The sequence below is a fragment of the Triticum aestivum genome, chromosome 5D (genome assembly GCF_018294505.1).
Source record: "Triticum aestivum cultivar Chinese Spring chromosome 5D, IWGSC CS RefSeq v2.1, whole genome shotgun sequence".
NCBI lineage: Eukaryota > Viridiplantae > Streptophyta > Magnoliopsida > Poales > Poaceae > Triticum > Triticum aestivum.
This window is the reverse complement of record NC_057808.1, coordinates 273395657-273421738: the sequence shown is the minus strand read 5'-3', so window position 1 is coordinate 273421738 and position 26082 is coordinate 273395657.

Here is a 26082-nt window from a genome sequence, read left to right as displayed (position 1 = left end):
AAGTTTTCTCACCGCCATACCGTTCATCTTTTAAATTTGAATTTGCAATGAAAAACTTACTAGGGATACCATGAAATGTGAAATCCACGTTGAGATCACTATATCCCAAACTCACTCTTATTCAAGAACTCGCCATAAATCAATTACCACGTTGAGATTACTATTTGCAAGGAAAATACGGGCATTGTAATACACATAGATTCGTTCGGCAATTTAAAAGATTCCTTCCGTATTTTTTGAGGGATCCTTTCGTATTCTCGAATGGTAGGACCCAACGGCATACCAGCCAGACCTTGGCTCGTGTTGATCCTAAAAAAATGGGCTCGTGTCCTTCTGGTGGCGTGCGTGGTATGCACATTAGCCAACCCCAACCAGTCGAGCCTCCGCGTTTCGAGTCGACATATCTGGCGGCCAGAATTCCAGCCCTAGGAAATTTCCCTCATGTCCCCGGTCCATAAGGACTACCGATGAACAATGGAGGGATACTTTAATAACTAGACAACATTACCTACCATGCCGAGCACGGTTCAATTCCCTCGGTCGCCGCTACCCAAGGTCACCCGTCAACTGCATTGCCTAGTACTACTACGTACTACACCAGGATGAGCACAGAATTGAGCCCGTTTGTTCGTGCCTACTAGTACTTGAGTTAATATATTAGGCAATGCACTGGTACAGAGGGATTGTCCTTTTACTCTGGATATATAACTTGTCTGAAGTCTAACTAAGCAATGTTTCACCAAATCCTTTCTTAAGAAATACAACAGGAAAGATGTATGACTTGAAAATTTATTGCATGATGCAGGTTATGATATTGTTTCGAATCCTGGATTTTAAATTTCAAAAAATCCAAAAGTGACCAGAAATTCATGAAACTGAGCATGGTCACGTGATATGGCACAAATATTCCTACGTAATTTTTTTTCTTCAATTTGAGACAAGCTTCTTATGAGAAGTTGCACAAATGAAGAGCCAAGGTATTTTGGATAAAGACCTGTCACTTTAAGGTGAACGCTTTCACTATTGGAACCTTGGGCGTTTACGTGCCGCAACAAGTCCCGCTTCTCATCGGAAGGTGCCGTCCGAGCAAGCATGTGAGTCGACGGGAGGCGTGCGAGCAGACCGCTGCGCCGGCTGACAGGGAGGCGTGCGAGCAGACCGTTGCGCAGGCTCACCGGGAGGCGAGCCCTTTGACCAGGTCCACCACCCACCTTCGTCCCAACTGCTCCCACTTTTAATGTCGTCGGCGCTAAAGTTTAAAATCAACCCCGCACTACCCGGTATCACTACAATCTTCTCTCTTCCCCTCTGATTCTCCTGTCATCTTCCTCCAACCAGCCTAACCTAACCATACGCCATGCCGCATCACGATGGTCTGCCCTTAGTCTTCCAGTTTCCTGAGGAACACACCCAGCCGGAGTCCCAAGAACATAAGGCGCTTTGGGACGAGCTTGAACCGGCCCTGCGGGAAGACGCCGCGCCTGTCCACGCTCCCGTTCCGGCTCCCGTCGCCCCGACTACGCCAGTGCCCATCCCCGTGGCATTGATGGGCTGGGAGCCGCACATTGTCGCTGAGCCTGATGCCACGGGGTTCCACGAGGTCCCCGCCGACTTTCACACGCCCGTGCACCTGCCAGCGCATGCGCCTGCGCGTGCACTGACGCGCACTCCCGTGCTGGTGCCCGTGCACGTGCCAGCGCATGCGCCTGCGCGTGCACTGACGCGCACTCCCGTGCTGGTGCCCGTGCACCTGCCAGCGCATGCGCCTGCGCGTGCACTGACGTGTGCGCCCGTGCCGGTGCCCATGCACACAAATGTCTCCGCCGCGCCGTTGCCAGCGCATGTCCCCGCGCGGGTGCTAGTGCCCCCCTCAGCGGCATGGATGGTTGCCGTTGACCGCTTCCTTGCACCAACGCGAGTCGCCTCCTCCCGCCAGTTGACTCGCTCTTGGAGACCGAAGTCCAGAACATTGTGGCCTTCCATGAAGCTAGGGCCAACGTCCAGGAGTACGCCATCAACGGCGCAAGACGCCATCATCGCCGTCACCGTCACCATAGGTCAATGGCCCGACGACACACAGAGCACGACAGAGGAGCTGCTTCCCACCGCAAGATGCCCCCGGCGCCGCCGCATAATCTAAATTTGCCATGAAAAACGTTCGGATTGCCATGCTTAAAATCCGAACGTTTATCATTTCCGTTTATTTTAGATCGATCGTCGTATGAATGTAAAGTCGGAGTCAGACTGAATGAAATCTATGGTTTGATCGATTGAATGTTCTGCTAGAGCCGTATCAAATTAAATATAAAACATCATCAAGCCACATGTATTCCTTCTCATCCAACGACCTAGACTGCTTCAATGTCGAACGCTCAACATGTTTAGTGCGCAGTTAATTTCACGCCAAAAATAGTGCAAATCACATAATAACACGCAAATAATATCCTACTTAATATCCGCATGCACTTAATATACTTCCAAATTAACGTGCATTGCACGTACACATTGACTAGTACTACTAGTACGTGAAACTGCTGCCGTAACTTGTGAACGCGTCCACATATGGTTAACGGCAACATCACCCGCGAGTTCTTCGTGTTTGCTCGTGCGTCTAAACGCAGAACGGAAGGAGAGAGAGAGAGCACACATGGAACCCACCAGTAAGTGAAGGCGAATAGTACATGCTAACGAGCCGGTCCCACTAATGTACTAAAAATAATATTACATGTTATCCATTAAATAGGCTGTGGTAACATAAAAACATTATATGAACAAAGGGGGGTACAACAAACATTGCTGTTCTACGTATGTTGCCTATTGACGTGCGGCTTGAAGGCCCTAGTCGCATGTTCGATCCTCGTCCTTTATTTTTTAATTTTTATATGGGTCCAAATTTGTTTCATGACAGGTGGGCCCCTCGGTGTGTAGTTTGTAGCACTTTAATTTGTGGGTCGAAATTTGTTCCATTCTAGGTGGACTATCGGTGTGTAGTTTTGTAGCTTATTTGTAATAATTAAAGAGAACACACTGGTGCACGTCGGTCCTAAACAAATGGTTTTTAACCCCTTTCCACGACGGCAATTGGAATCGTCGCCAAGTGAGTGTGTGCGATAGGGTGTCCTTCCCACACGACCCAGAAATCATCGGGGATAGGCCCTCCTGGGACCCAGGCTGAGGTCGTGTGCGATCGGGTGAGGCATCGAAACCCAATCATTTCCGTAGGTATGTACATCCCACACGGTAATCTGAGAAAATCATTTCCGTAGGTATGTACATCCCACACGGTGAATCCCAGAATATCATTTCCGTTCGTATGTATATCACACACAGTCAATCCAAAGAATACATTTCCGTTCTTATGTACATCCCACACAGTCAATCCAGGGAAAATATTTCCGTTCGGACGTACATCCCACACAGTTTTATGTGTAGGCTCGTGTGTGAAAGTGTAACTATCACACACGGTCTGCCTTGGTTAACTGTTTGCTTTTATCAACTATATCACACACGATTTGATGAAGAAAACTGTGTGGCATTGGGCTATCCATCGCAAGCGCTTTTACTGCTAGAACCGTTTGCAAAGGTCCATGACACATTTAGCAGGTTTGTTTGTTTACAATTAATAATTCCAGTATTACGCAAATTCACATTTCATATCGAACAACTGTTTGCCAATTTCATATCAGGCACATAAATATATTATAACATCACAGTACGGTAGCTACATGAAAACAGCACAGTACAACATATAGCTAGTTCAACTTCATAAGAACAATATATTCATTTCCCTAATCGAGATCATCCAGACTCGTCTTATCCACCTCTGCTTTCAGTTCAGTAAGAACCCGTTTTGCACGGGACAACTGGGAAAGTGCCTCCATCCTTCGCCAACCCCATCTTAGCAAAGTCTGATTTAAAAAATCTGAGCTCATTCTCCACCTTCAACTTTTTATCCCGCATCTTGAAATATGCTTCAGTGTTGACAAGACTTTCTCTAAGCCTACGTGTGTTCTCTTCCGCATACATGCTCCAGAGCTTCGCTAGGCACATCTTCAAAGACTATGGCCACTCTTGATCAACCCACTCCAAGTAAGAACACTTCCATTCATCCTATAATATTTAAAACTAGATTAGTAACAATTGTAGGGGAAATGGGTTTATAGCAACAAAGAAAACCACCAATGCTTATTTTGAAAAACTGAAGAAACATGTTAATTATGACATATCTTCTCAAAAAGATCAATGTGCAAATGAAATAATTGGTACTGCGACAACAACTAAATTCTGGAACATCAGAAGCTTTAATTAACTACAACGACGCTACAAGTTCTTACTCATGTACAATAAATAACAAATTGAACATTTTATGAGGAAGGTAAATATAACTGCAACAGCATAGCGACAGTGTTTGGATGACAACAAATTGATACTAACAGGTGTGTACATGCACAAATTCAGTAACATAGAACTAATAGCACTAAGGCCGTCCACTATGTATGCCAAAACTGGGGTAAAGACAACTGTTGCTACATCTCGCACGGGTGCCCTGCACTGGCGAGCCGATGCAGGGGAAAAAAATCAGGGACACGAACTCCGAAGCACGTAGTTGCTCCGATGCCCAGTTCCTTCGTGCCATAAAGATTTAGTATTTTACTACTTGGCTGCTCGGATGTGTGGACCAAAGTTGGCTGCACAAACTGCTGAAGTGGTGCCAAATAATTTTCTAATGACATCGCTGATGAGATGGCAACAATTTAAGATACTAGGTACAAACTGTGACACTGTCTTAGGATGCGTTTGGTTGAAGGTGTGGTATGAATGGGTTGGGACCGTGACTGTTGGGGATATGGCTATTGGGTATGACCCGCCCAGGAGGGGCCGGGTTATCCCAATGGTGGTTCATCATAACAAAGCCCATGAGGATGTAGAAGATGGTGATTTATTAAGGGGACTTATCAGGGGCCCAAAGCCCAAATGCGGCTTAAGGCCCGTAAGTGTAAACCGCCATGTATGTATGACTTGGGTTGTAAGGTATGTATAGTTAGTCACCGAGCCGGACACGATGGTGTATGAGCCGGCCGGGACTCCATGAGCTGCGGGGCGTCAACCTGTGTATATAAAGGGACGACCCGGCGGCAGTTTAGGGCAAGAAACAAGGGATCGAAAGCTAGGTCAAGCGTAATCGCTCCCTGGTAATCGAAACATAAGTAATACCACCTCAAACTGGATAGGCCTTTACCTTCACCGCAAGGGGCCGAACCATTATACACTTCATGTGTCCTCTGTCCCGTTTAACCCCTTTAAGCTAACCACGTTGCGATGGCTCCACGACTAAGTCCTCCCACTAGGACATCTGCTGTGACAATTCCACAACAGTTGGCGCCCACCGTGGGGCTATCGCACGGTGGTTTCGAGTTCTTGAAGGGCAACTTCAAAGGGATCAAGGGATACGTTGTGGGCCGGATGACCAAGAGTCATCGTGGCAAGCTCTACATCGACGATGCAGGCTGGGACCCCGAGGCCAGCTCAATTGAGTACGGATACCGGGTCCCCTTCGGTGGAATTCACGTGTTCATCGGCAAGATCGGCGAGCCGGGCCCTGAGCCGGATATCTGCACCGACATCATCGAGACGGCTCAGCGTGCACGACCCGCCCGAGCACAGCCCGCCGTGAAACGTGCCTTTGTGGGATTCATCCATGGGGCGGAATTTGAGGAAGGATCTGTATCTGGCGGTGAGACGGCCATCTACTCTGATGGTGAGTCGTCTACGGGCGAGACTACTTCACTATATCAACTGCAAGATGGTAGGCTTGGGGGCTGTTCCGATGGTGACATTATTCCGGACCCCTACGAGTCGCCGAACCAGGTCACGGTTTTTATGGCTGGCACACAGCCAGGGCAGAATTCTTCGACTGCGGCAGCAATGGTTTCCGGGTCAGCAGCGGCAACAGCGGCCGGGGTAGGAGGCCCTGTGCGCCCGCCGGCTCAGGTCTTGTCCGGCTTACTGGACAGTCTGACAACATTGCTAGTAGTGAATGTTAACCCGGCGAATCAAGATGAACACAATGCGAAGGTTGCGAAATTGCGTGACGAGATAGCACAAGCCAAGGAGGATCTGGTGGCTGAGGATGCAAGGATGACTGCGGAGCGAGCTGTGTTGGATGCTTGGGCACAACGGATTCAAGCGGATTCGTACCGGCTCATAGTGGATCAGAATGCTTCAAACGAGATTTTAAGGAGGAAGCACCGGAGTCGTTTGCCCTCGGTTTACGATCCGTGGAACCTTTTCCCTACGCCTGGAGCAGGGACCAGTAACCTGCCAGAGATGAATCGGATGATGACCATGCCTAGGACCGCAGCGTCGGTTCAGCCGCGCACAACAGATCCGCCTCGTCTGAATAATACCCCTCCACAGTATGTACCAACGCCATCGGGTCATTATTCTAACCCGTTGGATAACATGATCGCTACATCAACACGATTGGCGGCTCTCCGAGTTGAAGGCGAGTCTCTAGCTGCGGTTGAAACGCGGAAGGCGAGGGAGCTTCTTCAGACAGCATTGGTGCACCAGGAGGCATATTCTTACATTCGTGAGAGGGTTCACTTGAACCCTCGCCCAAGCCAGAGCTACAGTAGACACATGGACTCATCGGTCGTTTCAAGCAGTGACAGGCGTCGTAACCAACCGCGTGGACATGACCCGGCGCGTGATGGTGCTCAGGATTTGGTGGACCAGGACAGGGCACGTCGAGAAGCTGAGCTGGCGGCTCCGCATGCGGCTCATCAACATCTTCCGGCTTATCCGACGACTTCGGTGGAGGCAGGCGTGACCTCTAGAACCACGGGTGTACCATGTTTAGTGTCGGCTCTGCGTAATGAGCGTCTGCCCAAGGATTTCAAAGGACCTCGTAAGGTGCCTAACTACACAGCCGACTTACCCCCTGAGGTGTGGATTGAGAGTTACGAGATGGCCATGGAACTGTTGGAGGTCAGTGATGCTGCATGTGCCAAGTACTTCACCATGATGCTGGATGGGACGACCCGTACTTGGTTAAAAAGGGCTGCCTGCCAATTCCATTGGGTCGTGGGCCGAGCTAAAAGCCTGATTTATCTAGAATTTTAAAGATACGTGCAAACAACCCATGTCGATTGTGGATTTGGATGCTTGCGCCCAAGAAGAGGGCGAGTCAATGACCCATTGGGTGCGCCGGGTCAAGGCTATCCTGCACTCATAAGATTACATCAATGCCGGCTCAGCAGTCCTAATGTTAGAGAAGAATTGCCTTTTTTTGCCCCTTAAACAGAAGCTAGGGCGACTCAAGCGCCACTGCAATGGCATGGGGCAGCTGATGGCGGCTCTAAAGAAATATGCTGACTCTGATAGTACCAAGGACCCCGAGTCTGATGATGAAAAGCCAGGAAAGGGAAAGAAGAGTGGGAACACTAAGGGCCAGCATCATAACCCAGCGAGTCAGGGGGGCAACGGTAAACGCAAGGCTGATAATAATTTAGATTTTGTGGCCAATACCAACACACAGAACAATGGTCAGCGTCGTAAAGGAAAGCCACCTCCTCGGGCAGGAGGGTCAGGTATAAATCCGGAGCAGATATTGAATCAGCCTTGCCCAAAGCATGGTACGGGGGAAAGGTCGTCTACTCACCTTTGGAAGGACTGCCAGATTATGAAGGAGTTCAAAAATTCTGATTTGTTCCAAAACAATCATGGGCCAGGCGGCGGCTCAGGTTCCGGCTCTCATGGTCCGGGTTACGGTGGCGGCGGTTCTAATTCCAACTTCCCAAGCAATCAAGGTAATCAAGGCAACCAGGGAGGTTTTCATCAACAGTCTGGTCAGGGGAATCAGCAGCAGCAATCTGGTTATCAAAATAATCCAAAGCAGCTGAATAGTGGGCAGTACCACGTCTTCACCAGGAGTTTATGCAAACGGGATCAGAAGCTCCATAAAAGGGTTGTGAACGCCGTTGAGCCGGCGATTCCCCGTTACTTGTGATGGTCAGAGCAACCTATTGTGTGGAGTCGAGAGGATCACCCGCCCCGGGTTGATAATCCGGGTCACTTGGCTTTGGTGGTGGCACCTCAGGTTGGAGTGTACAAGTTCACTAAGTTACTCATGGATGGAGGTAGCAGCATTAATATTCTTTACTATGATACTTCCCGTCATATGGGGTTGACTGATAAAAATCTTAAGCCGTCCAATACTGTTTTCCATGGAGTAGTGCCTGGCAAGTCGGCGTATCCTTTAGGCAAGATTGCTCTGGAAGTAGCCTTTGGGGATGAGTATGATTCCAGGGCCGAGACGTTAACCTTTGAAGTGGTCAAGATTCAAATCCCGTATCATGCTCTGTTTGGACGGCCGGCTTATGCCAAGTTTATGGCACGACCTTGTTATGTTTATTTGCAGCTCAAGATGCCAGGTTACAAGGGGACCATCACGGTGCATGGAAGCTGGAAGATAGCTTTGGAGTGTGAAGAAGGTGACGCTGCTTATGCTGAGTCTGTCTGCGCAACAGAGGAGTTGAAGTTTTATAAAGACAATGTTGACCCAGCAGATATGACGTCTTTGAAAAAGCCAACTACGGAACATGATCCGGTTCTGAAGTTTAAATCGGCAGATGACACTAAGCTAGTTGATTTCGTTCCTGGCGATTCGTCCAAGCAGTTCAGCATCAATGCTAATCTAGATCCAAAATAGGAAAGCGCGCTCATCAAGTTCATCCGTGAGAACCTGGACATCTTTGCATGGAAACCTTCTGATATGCCAGGTGTACCGAGGGAACTCGCTGAGCACACTCTTAATATTGATCCAAAGTTTAAACTGGTCAAGCAATTCCTTTGTCGTTTTAATGAAGAGAGGCGTAAGGCCATTGGTGAAGAGGTAGCTCGGCTCTTGGCGGCTGGGTTTATTGTTGAAGTTTTTTCATCCTGAGTGGTTGGCTAACCCTGTGCTGGTACTTAAGAAGAATGGCACTTGGCGTATGTGTGTGGATTATACAGACTTAAACAAGGCTTGTCCGACTGATCCTTTTGCTCTCCCTCATATTGATCAAATTATTGATGCTACGGCGGGTTGTCAGCGTTTGAGTTTTTTGGATGCTTATTCTAGTTATCATCAGATCAAGATGGCAGTTAAGGACTAGGAGAAGATAGCTTTTATCACTCCTTTTGGAGCCTTCTGCTATGTGTCTATGCCTTTTGGGCTCAAGAGTGCCCAGGCGACTTACCAGCGATATGTACAGAATTGTCTTCATGATCAGATTGGGCGCAATGTTCATGCTTACGTGGATGATATTGTGGTGAAATCCAGAAAGAAGGAAACCTTGATAGATGATTTGAAGGAGACATTTGACAATTTCCGGGTCTACAAGATGATGCTTAACCCGACCAAGTGCGTTTTTGGTGTGCCAGCAGGAAAGCTCTTGGGTTTTCTAGTTTCTAACAGAGGCATTGAAGCTAACCCGTAGAAGATCAAGGCCATTACTTCCTTGGCTAAGACGGTGTGTGTCAACGATGTTCAATGTCTAGTGGGTCATATTGCGACTCTAAGCCGGTTCATAAGCCGGTTAGGAGAGAAGGCTATCCCTCTGTATCAGATGATGAAAAAGACAGATAATTTTGTCTGGAGTGACGCTGCTAATGAAGCATTTGAAGCCTTGAAGAAATAGCTAGCTGAGCCACTAGTTCTTGCTGCTCCTATTGATAAGGAGTCGTTGTTGTTATATGTGGTTGCTAATGCCCGGGCTGTCAGCATAGCTATTGTGGTGGAACGAAAGGAGGCAGGCAAGGAATATCCGTTTCAGAGGCCGGTTTACTACATCAGTGAAGTGCTTATTGAGTCCAAGCAGAGATATACGCATTGGCAGAAGCTTGTATACGGGGTGTTCATGGCCAGTCAGAAGCTTAAGCAGTATTTTTTGGGTCATCCCATCACTGTGGTTAGTTCTGCTCCCTTAGGAGATATTATTCAAAACAGAGAAGCCACAGGTCGGGTAGCCAAGTGGGCCATTGAGCTTGGACCTCATGGTTTGAAGTATATGCCTCGCACGGCCATCAAGTCCCAAGCACTTGTGGATTTCATCAATGACTGGACATAGCTGCAGATGCCTGAAGAGAAGCCAGATAACAATATTGGACTATTCACTTTGATGGGTCCAGGCAATTGGAGGGCTCGGGGGCTGGAGTTGTCTTAGCTTCCCCTCGAGGTGACAAGTTTTGTTATGTATTAAGGTTGATGTTTCCATGTACTAACAATGCAGCTGAGTATGAAGCCTTGCTCCATGGTCTTCGGATGGCTAAGGAGATGAATTTAAGCCGGATGAGATATTTCGGCGACTCAGATCTGGTGGCTCAGCAAGTTTCTGGCACTTGGGATTCTAAGGATCCACTCATGGCGGCTTATCGTCGAGAGGTTGATGCTATTGCAGGTCACTTTAAGGGTTATCAAGTTGAACATGTTGATTGCAGGAAAAATGAGGCGAATGATGCTTTAAGCCGGTTAGGGTCTCAGCGTAAGCCGGTGCCACCTAACACTTTCCTAGATATTCTGCATAACCCTTCTGTCAAATTACCTACAAAGGAAGATCTGGCTATTCCTGACCCGGAAGCACAATTGGTGGCGGCTCTTCATGCGATTCCTGACTGGACAGTTCCATATTTGGCTTATATGACCCAGGGTGAGTTGCGTGAGGATGAAACTTTGGCCAGACAGATAACCCGGTGGTCTAAGTCAATGACTATTGCCAATGGAGAGTTGCATCATCGCAGTGTCACAGGGGCGTTTCAACATTGTGTTTCTCCTGAAGAAGGCTGTGAGATTCTATGAGAGATTCATGAAGGAGATTGTGGTCATCATGTCGGTTCTAAATCTCTCGTGGCCAAGGCTTTCCGTCATGGGTTTTATTGGCTAACGGCTCACGCTGATGCTGAGGATCTAGTCAGCAAATGTGATGGTTGTTAGCAGTTTTCACGGCGAGCTCATGTACCGGCTCAAGAATTGCGGATGATTCCTATTGCTTGGCCGTTTGCAGTCTGGGGGCTAGACATGGTTGGACCCTTCAAAAGGTCCAAGGATAAGAAGACCCACCTTTTGGTGGCAAATGACAAATTTACAAAGTGGGTGGAGTCAGAGCCAGTCAGTAAGTGTGATGCGGCAACGGCGGTTCAATTTATCAAAAAGGTGATTTTCTGTTTTGGTTTTCCCCACAACATTATAACTGATAATGGCACTAATCTGTCCAAGGGTGCTAAGAAAGAGTTTTGTCAACGTGAGCATATTCAACTTCACGTATCGTCAGTAGCTCACCCCCAATCCAACGGTCAAGCTGAAAGAGCCAATTAAGAAATTTTGAGAGGCATCAAGCCCGACTTATGGTTCCTTTGCAGAGGACGCCGGGTTGTTGGGTGGAGGAATTACCTTCATTGCTATGGAGTATCAATACTACCCCCAACAGATCTACGGGTTACACACCTTTCTTCATGGTTTACGGAGCACAGGCGGTTCTCCCTAGTCACATCTGTCACGACTCGCCCCGCGTGGCGGCTTATGTTGATGCTGATAATGAGAAAGCACGTCAAGATGCACTTGACCTGTTAGATGAGGAGCGTGACCTTGCGGCGGCTCGCTTGGTGATTTACCAACAAGATCTGCGTCGTTATCACAGCCGCCGGGTTAAGACCAGAACCTTTCAAGAAGGTGACTTGGTGCTCCGGCTTATCTAGGATCAAACTGATATGCACAAGATATTCGAGACCACAAGGACTCACGTAAGTCGGAGGAGGAGACCCGCCGGCCGTGGAATATTGCTCATCTTGGGCCTTACTATACTTGAGCCACCGGCTCTTACAATGTAATATTTTGACAATGTATATATTATGATGATTATAAAAAAGTCGACATCCTTGATAAAGCAGGGCCTCTGTCGTTTCATTTACAAGAATAATGAGTCTTTTTCATTACAGAAAGGTCACTTGGGGACTTCCTGCTCATTGAGCACAGCTGTAAATATCCCTCTTGATCCGGCGCAACGCCACACTTTCAGATGGTGACTTGGGGGCTTCCTGCTCATTAAGCATAGTTGTGAATATACCTCTTGATCCAGCCCAACGCCGCTCTTACAAATCGCTTAGGGGCTTCCTATTCAAACATAGGTGTATTCACCAAAGAGAACATAGCGTTACTACCCTCTTGATCCGGCTATCAAGCCAATAGGATAATTTCATAAGAGCACAGCTCTGACTACCTTGGTAATTTGGCTATCAAACCAATATGATAATTTCATAAGAGCACAGCTCTGATTACCTTGGCAATTCGGCTATCAAGCCAATATGATAATTTCATAAGAGCACAGCTCTGATTACCTTGGTAATTCCGCTATCAAGCCAATACGATAATTTCATAAGAGCACAACTCTGATTACCTTGGTAAACCGGCTATCAAGCCAATATTATAACTTCATATGAGTATAGCTCTGACCTACTTGGAGGCTTAATGACCGGATTAAAAAGACCAAAGAGAGTCTATTGCACAGCATAGCTCAAACATAGGTATATGATGAACCGGCAGTATATGATGATATTAAATACTTGGAAGTTTTTTCTTCTAAGTTTTGGGTTATCACCCTCACTGGATTGGTACGGTAAGCCGACAGTTTAATCGCATATCATAGGTATGATATCCTTGATTATATTTAATTATGATTAAACCGGCCCTGCTTATAAACTGTTTTGGTCACCAGTGGTTTTATATGGGGTATTATGACCCACCCTGTGGTAAATCGCCTGGGCACTTGTGATCTACTTGTGTGCAGGATAATGCTAAATCTTATCTACATAAATCAACGTCATCATAAGCATAAAATGATAGCTTTCAAGTGGTGAATCAAACAGTGTTGGGCAAAACACAAACGTGCACAATGGCACGACAAAGCAAAGTTTCACTAGTTTATTACATGACTCAGTAAGCCAAAAAGATCAAGTGTTTTCAAAAGATCACATATTTTGAACCGCCCGGAGGATCACTCTTCTTGGCCTTGATGACTTGAGCCTTCTGGGTCATCCTTCTCCGGTTCTTCGTCCTTTTTCACTGTTTGGAAATTTAGTGATGACCAATCGATGCCACGCAAGGCTTGGAATTTAGCTTCATCATCTATAAGTTCGGACGGTTCAATTTCAGGGGCGAAAGTATGCTTACGGATTGGAGGAATTAGATCCGTCACTTTATAAGCCGGCGTGGGCATCTTCTGATTCTCCATGTCATAAGCCAGTTGGTATCTTGAAAGATCTGTTTCAATTGCAATCAGGCTAGCCAGGGGACGTATCTCCTTCACGCAGGCAGCGAGGTCTTTCTTCTCAAAGGGAGTGCCATCTTCTTTTAAGCTTGGATACCCAGTAGCTATATCGACCGGGTCTAGTTCTGTTAGCCATGCCTTGGCCCGGCTTAAAGCTGTCACGGCACCGGCTCTTGCAGATGACCGCTTCATCTCATCAATCCTCGCAGGCAGAATAGAAAGTTTTTTCAAGACATCACTCAAAAGAGTAGGTGCTTGATTAGTCGGAGAAATCATGGCCAGTGCGCGCTGAGTTCCAGCATATAGCTGTTCAACAAGTGTATAAACAGCCTTGAGCTTCACAAGCATCTTTTGGCTAAGATTGCTGCTCCTGGGACCTGAGTCATAATTATGGATTGGTTAGAGGCGGTTTATACTATCAAGAAAGAGACTCAATTTTGCTGCTAGCAAGGCGACTCACCAAAGATAGCAGAAACCATCTGAGATATACGGTGCTTTAAACCGGTAAGCTCAGTGGTCACCTCTTGAAGAGACGCCTCCGCCTTTTCAGCCCGCTGCGTCAAGGCAGTTTTCTCTTCAGCCCAGGCATTTCTTTTAGTCTCAAAACTGGTCTTCAGCTTTTCCGTTTCAGCCATGCTAAATTGGAATTTTGAATCGGCTTTCCGGGTCTCAGATTCTTGATTCTCCAGCCGGGTCTTTGCATCAGCCAATTGAGATTGAAGTTGCACAGTGGCATCATGTACAAGTACAGGTTTGTAAACACATTCATATCAAGGTTACAGGAATATAAGTCCCAAGCCTTTTGCAAGCAACAACACTTGGCACTTGGGGGCTAATGTCTGCCGAAAAATTCTTCATACAACGGCTTATGTGGATAAGTCCCAAGAAATTTGCAAGCAAGAGTACTTGGAACATGGGGGCAAATGCATATTCCTTGAGTCTCCTTCCTACTTTATGATAACCCGGTTGTGCCATAAACAATCACAGCCAGTTCATGGGGGCTATACAAGTATGCTTTGATTTCTTAATAATGATGAACAGGACTGGCTCATTCATGCTGATTAAACCGGCCTTTGGGGGCTACGGATGCAGTGTTAATCATTAAAGATCCGATTTATTTCTGATGGTGAAAGGCGGATTTTGAAGGATTCCACAAAAGATACTTTTTATACTCATGGCTATTCTAAAGTCTACGGCATATTCTATTCTATTATACACAGTAGACTTGGGGGCTGACAGGATATGCATAATTTATTAAGCAGGAGTTCATACCTCATATTTCTGATGCATTTGCTTCACCATGTCAATTTCAAGATCACGGCTGGTGTGCACTTGATTAAGGTAGCCAGAGAGTACTTCGCTAATACTTAATTGAGAATAGTTGGCGATGTGAAATCTCACTTTCCGTTTTTCAATGAATTTCTGTTTGGCGGAATGCTTAGCCAAGACAGTTGGATTTCCCGGTTCTTTAAAGCCGATGCCAGTGATCATAACATCGTCGGCATATGTTTCTGAAGGTTTAAGTGCCCTTGACGATTCAGTAGTCAAAGGATTGAGGTTTGTATGGTCGTTGGAGAGGTAAGGAATCTCTGGTGGAACATCATGGACAGGCTTGTCGGTTTGTAACACAGAGGTGTTAGATGCTGGAATTTGTTGTTCCGGCTCATGGGCTTTGGGATCTTCAGCCGGCTTGATCACCTTTGCCTTCTTGCTAGGCTTTGCTTGTCCACTACATGGATCATGAGAGGTCAGCACAAAAATAAAGAGCATAAGGAGACAAAAAATGAAGAAATTGTTATTACCCAGGAGCAGTTCTGAAAGCCGGCAACTGGGTCTGCGATGAGTCACCAGAGGAAGAGCGAGAAGCCTCCTGGTAGTTTGAATCGGAAGAATTAAGTGGCTGGCGAATGAGACCCGACAGTGGGTAAAAAGAGTTTAAGTTTGGAAGGACCTTGTTTCGACGTTTCCGCGGAACTGGAGTATTCGGTAAGCCGGAGGATAATTCTTCACCTCCGTTGGTTCGAGTCTGCCGCCGGTTCTCGTGCTGCTGTTGCTTCAGAAGAAAGTGAGGATCCAAATGAGTCAAGGGGTGTGAAAAGCTTACTTTCCGGGTTACTCGTCGAATTTTCTGTCTTGGCGAAGGTGCTGAGCCGGAGGAAATAATAGTTACCTCTTCTTCAACTGCCTGGCTGGCTCCCGTGTCATCCTGATAATAATCAGTGTCAATAAGATAATTGAAAAAGGAGCCAAGGGAGTCAAGGGCTACCTCCGACTCAGAGATGTCATTCAGTTCAAACATATCGGAAGCACTTGATTTCTTCTTAGTTTTCTTGGCGGCTTTCTTGGCAGCCCTGGCCTTTTTGGCAGCTTCATGGTCATATTTCTTTTTCCAAAAATCAGATTCAGCCTGTGAAAGTCATCAGAGTTGAGTTAATAAAATATTTGAATGATAAGGCAAAAATAAGTGAGTTAGAGACTCACATCCGGTGGCGGGTTAAGTTTGCAGAAGGGGTTCAGACCCACTTTACTGCAGTCTTCCGGATCTTCATTCAGAAGGTTCTTTGTCATTTCATTGATTGCCTCGTCAGTTAAACACACGGAGCTGTGGCGCGGTGGATCCTTTATACCACCTGTGTAAGTACACATTAAGCCGGGTCGGCGACTCAAAGGTATGATTCGCGAAGAAACCCAACACCGAACCAGGTCAATGCCTGTTAACCCATTTCCCAGCAGAGCCTTGACCTTTGCAATGGTGGGGGCGAGCTTTGCACGTTCAGCAGTGGTAAGCTTTTCGGGAAGACGATGCTTTGGGTCAAGACGCTGGGCATGATAACCCGGCAGTGGATTCTCGTCAGCCGGAGAGGTATCTTTGCAATAAGCCCACGTCTGATTCCAATCTTTCGGGTGACTCAGCAAGCAAGCATAGGGGAAGATAGCATCTCTTCTTCGTTCAATTGAGATTCCGCCATGTTCCAAGCTGGGTCCATTTGTAAACTCGTTTTGACGGTTCAAATAAAAATATTCCCTAAAGAGTTCAACACTGGGCTCCTCTTGAAGGTATACTTCACAGAAAACTTCAAAGTTGCAGATGTTTGACATGGAATTGGGTCTGATGTCTTGAGGATGAAGTTGAAAGAAGTGCAGAACATCTCGGAAAAATTTAGAACCGGGCGGTGAGAAGCCCCGATTCATGTGATCAGTGAAAACAATGACCTCATCATCCTTTGGCTGAGGTCTTTCTTCGTATGGATTAGGGGCGCGCCAATGCATAACATTTTTTGCTGGTAAATAGCCGATTTTGACAAAATCTTTGAGCGTGCTCTCAGTGACAATTGAGGGAACCCAATTACATGAAGTGATTATTTTTGGCGGCATTGTGAAGAAAGTGTTGGGGAACGCAGTAATTTCAAAAAATTCCTATGATCATGCAAGATCTGTCTAGGAGAGGCATAGCAACGAGAGAGGGGATAGTGTGTCCACGTACCCTCGTAGACCGAAAGAGGAAGCATTCATTAAAGCGGTTGATGTCGTAAAACGTTTTCGCGATCCAACCGATCCAAGTGCCGAACGCACGACACCTCCGTGATCTGCACACGTTCAGCTCGGTGACGTCCCTCGAACTCTTGATCCAATTGAGGCCGAGGGAGAGTTTCGTCAGCACGACGGCATGGTGACGGTGATGATGAAGTTACCGGCGCAGGGCTTCGCCTAAGCACTATGACGATATGACCCAGGTGTGTAACTGTGGAGGGGGGCACCGCACATGGCTAAGACAATTGTCTGTTGTGTCTTTGGGGTGCCCCCTGCCCCGTATATAAAGGAGGGGAGGAGGAGGCTGGCCAACAAGGGGCGCGCCAGGGAGAGGGAGTCCTACTAGGACTCCAGTCCTAGTAGGATTCGGCCCCACCCTTTTTTTCCTTCTACCGGAGGGGGAAAAGGGGAAGGAGAAGGAGTAGGAGAAGGAAAGGGGGTGGCACCCCCTTTCCAAGTCCAATTCGGCCTCCTCCCTTGTGGGGGGCGCACCAGCTCCTTTTGGGCTGGTTAGCCTCCCTCCTATGGCCCATAAGGCCCATATCTTTCCCCGGGGGGTTCCGGTAACCCCTCCGGTACTTCGGTATGTACCCAATACACTCCGGAACCCTTCCGTTGTCCGAATACTACCTTCCAATATATGAATCTTTACCTCTCGACCATTTCAAGACTCCTCGTCATGTCAGTGATCTCATTTGGGACTCCGAACAAACTTCGGTCATCAAATCACATAACTATAATACAAATCGTCATCGAACGTTAAGCGTGCGGATCCTACGGGTTTGAGAACTATGTAGACATGACCGAGGCACATCTCCGATAAATAAGCAATAGCGGAATCTGGATGCTCATATTGGCTCCTACATATTCTACAAAGATCTTTATTAGTTAAACCGCATAACAACATACGTTGTTCCCTTTATCATTGGTATGTTACTTGCCCGAGATTCGATCGTCGGTATCATCATACCTAGTTCAATCTCGTTACCGGCAAGTCTCTTTACTCGTTCCGTAATGCATCATCCGACAACTAACTCATTAGTCACATTGCTTGCAAGGCTTATAGAGATGTGCATTACCGAGAGGGCCCAGAGATACCTCTCCGATACTCGGAGTGACAAATCCTAATCTCGATCTATGCCAACTCAACAAACACCATCGGAGACACCTTTAGAGCATCTTTATAATCACCCAGTTACGTTGTGACATTTGATAACACACAAGGTGTTCCTCCGTTATTCGGGAGTTGCATAATATCATAGTCAGAGGAACATGTATAAGTCATGAAGAAAGCAATAGCAATAAAACTAAACGATCATTATGCTAAGCTAACAGATGGGTGTTGCCCATCACATCATTCTCCTAATGATGTGATCCCTTTCATCAAATGACAACACATGTCCATGGTCAGGGAACTTAACCATCTTTGATGAAAGAGCTAGTCAAGTAGAGGCATACTATGGACACTCTGTTTTGTCTATGTATCCACACATGTATCAAGTTTCTGGTTAATACAATTCTAGCATGAATAATAGATATTTATCATGATATAAGGAAATATAAATAACAACTTTATTATTGCCTCTAGGGCATATTTCTTCAGTCTCCCACTTGCACTAGAGTCAATAATATAGATCACATCATTATGTGATTAACACCAATAGTTCACATCACCATGTGATTAACACCTATAATTCACATCGCCATGTGACCATCACCCAAAGGGTTTACTAGAGTCAATAATATAGTTCACATCGCTATGTGATTAACACCCAAAGAGTAATAAGGTGTGATCATGTTTTGCTTGTGAGAGAAATTTAGTCAACGGATCTGCCACATTCAGAGCCGTATGTATTTTGCAAATTTTCTATGTCTACAATGCTCTGCACAGAGCTACTCTAGCTAATTGCTCCCACTTTCAATATGTATCTAGATCGAGACTTAGAGTTATCCAGATCGGTGTCAAAGCTTGCATCGATGTAACTCTTTACAATGAACTCTTTGTCACTTCCATAACCGAGAAACATTTCCTTATTCCACTAAGGATAATTTTGACCGCTGTCCAGTGATCCACCCCTGGATCACTATTGTACCCTCTTGTCAAACTCATGGTGAGGTACACAATAGGTCTGGTACACAGAATAGCATACTTTATAGAACCTATGACTAAGGCATAGGGAATGACTTTTCATTCTCTTTCTATTTTCTGTCGTGGTTGGGTTTTGAGTCTTCACTCAATTTCACACCTTGCAACATAGGAAAGAACTCCTTCTTTGATTGTTCCATTTTGAACTACTTCAAAAACTTGTCAAGGTATGTACTCATTGAAAAAAATTATCAAGCGTCTTGATCTATCTCTATAGATCTTGATGCTCAATATGTAAGAAGCTTCACCGAGGTCTTTCTTTGAAACAAAACTCCTTTCAAACACTCCTTTATGCTTTCCAGAAAATTCTACATTTCCGATCAATAATATGTTACTCACATATACTTATCAGAAAGGCTGTAGTGCTCCCACTCACTTTCTTGTCAATAGAGGCTTCACCGCAAGTATGTATAAAACTATATGCTTTGATCAACTCATCAAAACGTATATTCCAACTCCGAGATGCTTGCACTAGTCCATAGATGCTGGAGCTTGCACATTTTGTTAGCACCTTTAAGATTGACAAAACCTTCTGGTTGCATCATATACAATTCTTCTTTAATAAATCCATTAAGGAATGCAATTTTGACATCCATTTGCCAGATTTCATAAAATGTGGCAATTGCTAACATGATTCGTACAGACTTGTGCATCGCTAGAGTGAGAAAATCTCATTGTAGTGAACACCTTGAACTTGTCGAAAACCCTTTTGCGACAATTCGGGCTTTGTAGATAGTAACACTACTATCAACGGCTGTCTTCCTCTTGAAGATCCATTTATTCTCTATGGCTTGCCAATCATCGGGCAAGTCAACCAAAGTCCATACTTTGTTCTCATACATGGATCCCATCTCAGATTTCATGGCCTTAAGCCATTTTGCGGAATCTGAGCTCATCATCGCTTCCTCATAGTTCGTAGGTTCATCATGGTCAAGTAACATGACCTCCAGAACAAGATTACTGTACCATCAGGTGCGGACCGTACTCTGGTTGACCTAGGAGGTTCGGTAGTAACATGATCTGAAGTTTCATGATCATTATCATTAGCTTCCTCACTAATTGGTGTAGGAATCACTGAAACTGATTTCTGTGATGAACTACTTTCCAATTCGGGAGAAGGTACAATTACCTCATCAAGTTCTACTTTCCTCCCACTCACTTCTTTCGAGAGAAACTCCTTCTCTAGAAAGGATCCACTCTTTGCAACAAAGATCTTGCCTTCGGATCTGTGATAGAAGGTGTACCCAACAGTTTCTTTAGGGTATCCTATGAAGACCCACTTCTCCGATTTGGGTTTGAGCTTATCAGGCTACAACTTTTTCACATAAGCATTGCAACCCCAAACTTTAAGAAACGACAGCTTAGGTTTCTTGCTAAACCATAGTTCATACGGTGTCATCTCAACGGATTTAGATGATGCCCAATTTAATGTAAATGTAGCTGTCTCTAATACATAACCCCAAAACGATAGTGGTAAATTGGTAAGAGACATCATAGATCGCACCATATCTAATAAAGTACGGTTATGACGTTCGGACACACCATTATGCTGTGGTGTTCCATGTGGCGTGACTTGCGAAGCTATTCCATATTGTTCCAAATGAAGGCCAAAGTCGTAACTCAAATATTCGCCTCCGCGATCAGATTGTAAAAAATTTATTTTCTTGTTACGATGATTCTCAACTTTACTCTGAAATTCTTTGAACTTTTCAAATGTTTCAGACTTCTGTTTCATTAAGTAGATATACCCATATCTGCTCAAATCATCTGTGAAGGTCAGAAAATAACGATACCCGCCGCGAGCCTCAACTCTCATCAAACCGCATACATCGGTATTTATTATTTCCAATAAGTCAATGGCTCGCTCCATTGTTCCGGAGAACGGAGTCTTAGTCATCTTGCCCATGAGGCATGGTTCACAAGCATCAAGTGATTCCAAAATCCCATTAGCATGGAGTTTCTTCATGCGCTTTACACCAATATGACCTAAACGGCAGTGCCACAAATATGTTGCACTATCATTATTAACTTTGCATCTTTTGGCATCAATATTATGAATATGTGTATCGCTACGATCGAGATTCAATAAACCATTCACCTTGGGTGTATGACCACAGAAGGTTTTATTCTCTTTGACTTAAATGAATAACTGTATTGCAATAAACATGATCCAATCATACTATGCTCAATGCAAACACCAAATAACATTTATTTTAGGTTCAACACTAATCCCGAAGGTAAAGGGAGTGTGCGATGGTGATCTTATCAACCTTGGAATCACTTCCAACACACATCGTCACCTTGCCATCAACTAGTCTTTGTTCATTTTGTAACTCATGTTTCGAGTTACTAATCATAGCAACTGAACCAGTATCAAATACCCAGGGGCTATTATGAACACCAGTAAAGTACACATCAATAACATGTATATCATATATGCTTTTGTTCACTTTGCCATCCTTCTTATCCGCCAAGTGTTTGGGACAGTTCCGCTTCCAGTGACCATTTCCTTCGCAGTAGAAGCACTTAGTTTCAGGCTTGGGTCTAGCTTTGGGCTTCTTCATGGGAGTGGCAACTTGCTTGCCATTCTTCTTGAAGTTCCCTTTCTTTCCCTTGCCATTTTACTTGAAACTATTGGTCTTGTCAACCATCAACATTTGATGCTTTTCTTGATTTCTACCTTCGTTGATTTTAGCATCACGAAGAGCTCGGGAATCGTTTGTGTCATCCTTTGCATATTATAGTTCATCACGAAGTTCTAGTAATTTGGTGATAGTGACTAGAGAACTCTGTCAATCACTATTTTATCTGGAAGATTGACTCCCACTTGATTCAAGTGATTGTAGTACTCAGACAATCTGAGCACATGCTCACTGGTTGAGCTATTCTCCTCCATCTTGTAGGCAAAGTACTTGTCAGAGGTCTCATACCTCTCGACTCGAGCATGAGTCTGAAATACCAATTTCAGCTCTTGGAACATCTTATATGCTCCGTGGCATTCAAAACGTTTTTGAAGTCCCGGTTCCAAGCCATAAAGCATGGCGCACTAAACTATCAAGTAGTTATCATACCGAGCTTGCCAAACGTTCATAACATCCGTATCTGCTCCTGCAATAGGTCCGTTACCTAGCGGTGCATCAAGGACATAATTCTTCTGTGCAGCAATGAGGATAATCCTCAGATCACGGACCTAGTCAGCATCATTGCAACTATCATCATTCAACTTATAATTCTCTAGGAACATATCAAAAGTAAAACAGGGGAGCTATACGCGAGCTATTGATCTACAACATAGATATGGAAATACTATCAGGACTAAGTTCATGATAAATTAAAGTTCAATTAATCATATTACTTAAGAACTCCCACTTAGATAGATATCCCTCTAATCATCTAAGTGATCACGTGATCCATATCAACTAAACCATGTCCGATCATCACGTGAGATGGAGTAGTTTTCAATGGTGAACATCACTATGTTGATCATATCTACTATATGATTCACGCTCGACCTTTCAGTCTCAGTGTTCCGAAGCCATATCTGCATATGCTAGGCTCGTCAAGTTTAACCCGAGTATTCTGCATGTGCAAAACTGGCTTGCACCCGTTGTATGTGAACGTAGAGTTTATCACACCCGATCATCACGTGGTGTCTCAGCACGAAGAACTGTCGCAACAGTGCATACTCAGGGAGAACACTTATACCTTGAAATTTTAGTAAGGGATCATCTCATAATGCTACCGTCGTACTAAGCAAAATAAGATGCATAAAAGATAAACATCACATGCAATCAAAATATGTGACATGATATGGCCATCATCATCTTGTGCCTTTGATATCCATCTCCAAACTACCGTCATGATCTCCATCGTCACTGGCATGACACTATGATCTCCATCATCTTGATCTTTATCAACGTGTCGTCACATGGTCGTCTCGCCAACTATTGCTTTTGCAACTATTGCTATCGCATAGCGATAAAGTAAAGCAATTATATGGCGCTTGCATCTTATGTAATAAAGAGACAACCATAAGGCTCCTGCCAGTTGCCGATAACTTTAACAGAACATGATCATCTCATACAACAATTTATATTTCATCACCTCTTGACCATATCACATCACAACATGCCCTGCAAAAACAAGTTAGACGTCCTCTACTTTGTTGTTGCAAGTTTTATGTGGCTGCTCCGGGCTTCTAGAAAGAACCGTTCTTGCCTACGCATCAAAACCACAACGATTTTTTGTCAAGTGTGCTGTTTTAACCTTCAACAAGGACCGAGCTTAGTCACACTCGATTCAACTAAAGTTGGAGAAACAGACACCCACTAGCCACCTATGTGCGAAGCACGGCGGTAGAACCAGTCTCATGAACGCGGTCATGAAATGTCGGTCTCGGCCGCTTCATCCAACAATACGCACGGCGGTAGAACCAGTCTCATGAACGCGGTCATGAAATGTCGGTCTCGGCCGCTTCATCCAACAATACCGCCGAATCAAAGTATGACATGCTGGTAAGCAGTATGACTATTATGGCCCACAACTCTTTGTGTTCTACTCATGCATATAACATCTACGCATAGACCTGGCTCAGATGCCACTGTTGGGGAACGTAGTAATTTCAAAAATTCCTATGATCATGCAAGATCTATCTAGGAGATGCATAGCAACGAGAGGGGAGAATGTGTCCACGTACCCTCGTAGACCGAAAGCGGAAGTGTTTATTAATGCGGTTGATGTCGTCGAACGTCTTCGCGATCCAACCGATCCAAGTGCCGAATGCACGGCACCTCCGCGATCTGCACACGTTCAGCTCGGTGACGTCCCTCGAACTCTTGATCCAGTTGAGGCTGAGGGAGAGTTTCGTCAGCACGATGGTGTGGTGACGGCGATGATGAAGTTACCGGCGCAGGGCTTCGCCTAAGCACTACGATGATATGACCGAGGTGTGTAACTGTGGAGGGGGACACTGCACACGGCTAAGACAATTGCCTGTTGTGTCTTTGGGGTGCCCCCCTGCCCCCGTATATAAAGGAGGGGAGGAGGAGGCTGGCCAACAAGGGGCGCGCCAAGGAGAGGGGAGTCCTACTAGGACTCCAGTCCTAGTAGGATTCGGCCCCAGCCTTTTTTTCCTTCTACCGGAGGGGGAAAAGGGGATGGAGAGGGAGTAGGAGAAGGAAAGGGGGGTGGCGCCCCCTTCCCAAGTCCAATTCGGCCTCCTCCCTTGTGGGGGCACAGCAGCCCCTTGTGGGCTGGTTAGCCTCCGTCCTATGGCCCATAAGGCCCACATCTTTCCCCGGGGGGTTCCGGTAATCCCTCTGGTACTCCGGTATGTACCCGATTCACTCCGGAACCCTTCCGGTGTCCGAATACTACCTTCCAATATATGAATCTTTACCTCTCGACCATTTCGAGACTCCTCGTCATGTCCATGATCTCATCCGGGAATCCGAACAAACTTTTCTCATCAAATCACATAACTCATAATACAAATCGTCATCGAACGTTATGCGTGCGGACCCTATGGGTTCGAGAACTATGTAGACATGACCGAGACACATCTCCGGTCAATAACCAATAGCGGAACCTAGATGCTCATATTGGCTCCTACATATTCTACAAAGATCTTTATCGGTTAAACCGCATAAGGACATACGTTGTTCCCTTTATCATCGGTATGTTACTTGCCCGAGATTCGATCGTCGGTATCATCATACCTAGTTCAATCTCGTTACCGGCAAGTCTCTTTACTCGTTCCGTAATGCATCATCCCGCCACTAACTCATTAGTCACATTGCTTGCAAGGCTTATAGAGATGTGTATTACCAAGAGGGCCCAGAGATACCTCTCCGATACTCGGAGTGACAAATCCTAATCTCAATCTATGCCAACTCAACAAACACCACCGAAGACACCTGTAGAGCATCTTTATAATCACCCAGTTACGTTGTGACGTTTGATAGCACACAAGGTGTTCCTCCGGTATTCAGGAGTTGCATAATCTCATAGTTAGAGGAACATGTATAAGTCATGAAGAAATCAATAGCAATAAAACTAAACGATCATTATGCTAAGTTAACGGATGGGTCTTGTCCATCACATCATTCTCCTAATGATGTGATCCCATTCATCAAATGACAACACATGTCCATGGTCAGGGAACTTAACCATCTTTGATGAATGAGCTAGTCAAGTAGAGGCATACTAGGGACACTCTATTTTGTCTATGTATCCACACATGTATCAAGTTTCCGGTTAATACAATTCTAGCATGAATAATAGATATTTATCATGATATAAGGAAATATAAATAACAACTTTATTATTGCCTCTAGGGCATATTTCCTTCAGAAAGAAGCCTAAAAGAAAGGAAAATTTTGCCGGTTTAAGTTGATTCATTAAGCAGGAAGTAAAACGCTACAGTATATATTCAGAGTAGCAGCTTAAACGGGGCCTTATGACATATGGCTAGTAATAACCGGTGATGTACGCCGCCATGAACAGATTGGTATTTATCAAAGGTGAAATTCAGTAAGTGTTGAATAAACAGGTTTTACAGACTGGAGCAGGTGATTTGGATCTAGAGCTGTGTGGGAAAAGAAAATAAATTAAAGACTAAATATTGCGGCAGTGGAGGAACTAGCGCATTGGCGAGATTTCTGCATCTAAAGGGTATGTTCAGTGATTAAGACAAAGGATAGAAACAGGTTCTACATATTTTAAAGGCTATTTTTGGATCAAAGTAAGGGTTAAACAGAAACGTGACGAAGAACGATGATGAACTCATAAGAACTACAGAAACCCTAATGGAGATCTATGGTGGAGAAGATAAGGTGCTTACTGGATCCGATGAGTAATGGAGCCGTAGTTTTATCTGGTCCCGTTCAGGTCGATGCAGCGGCAGAGGTCGAGGAAGACGATGAGCTTCGCGGCGGCGGCAGGGCTCAGGCGTGCAGATGCGTCGTGGAGAGAGGTGGAAGACGAAAAGGAAAAGAGGGGACAATGAAAAGAGGGCTGATTGACCCTATTTATAAGGAGAAGGGTAACAGGTGGGCGCGAAAAACGAGGAGGCCAAAGAATGATTATCCAGCCGCTCGGACG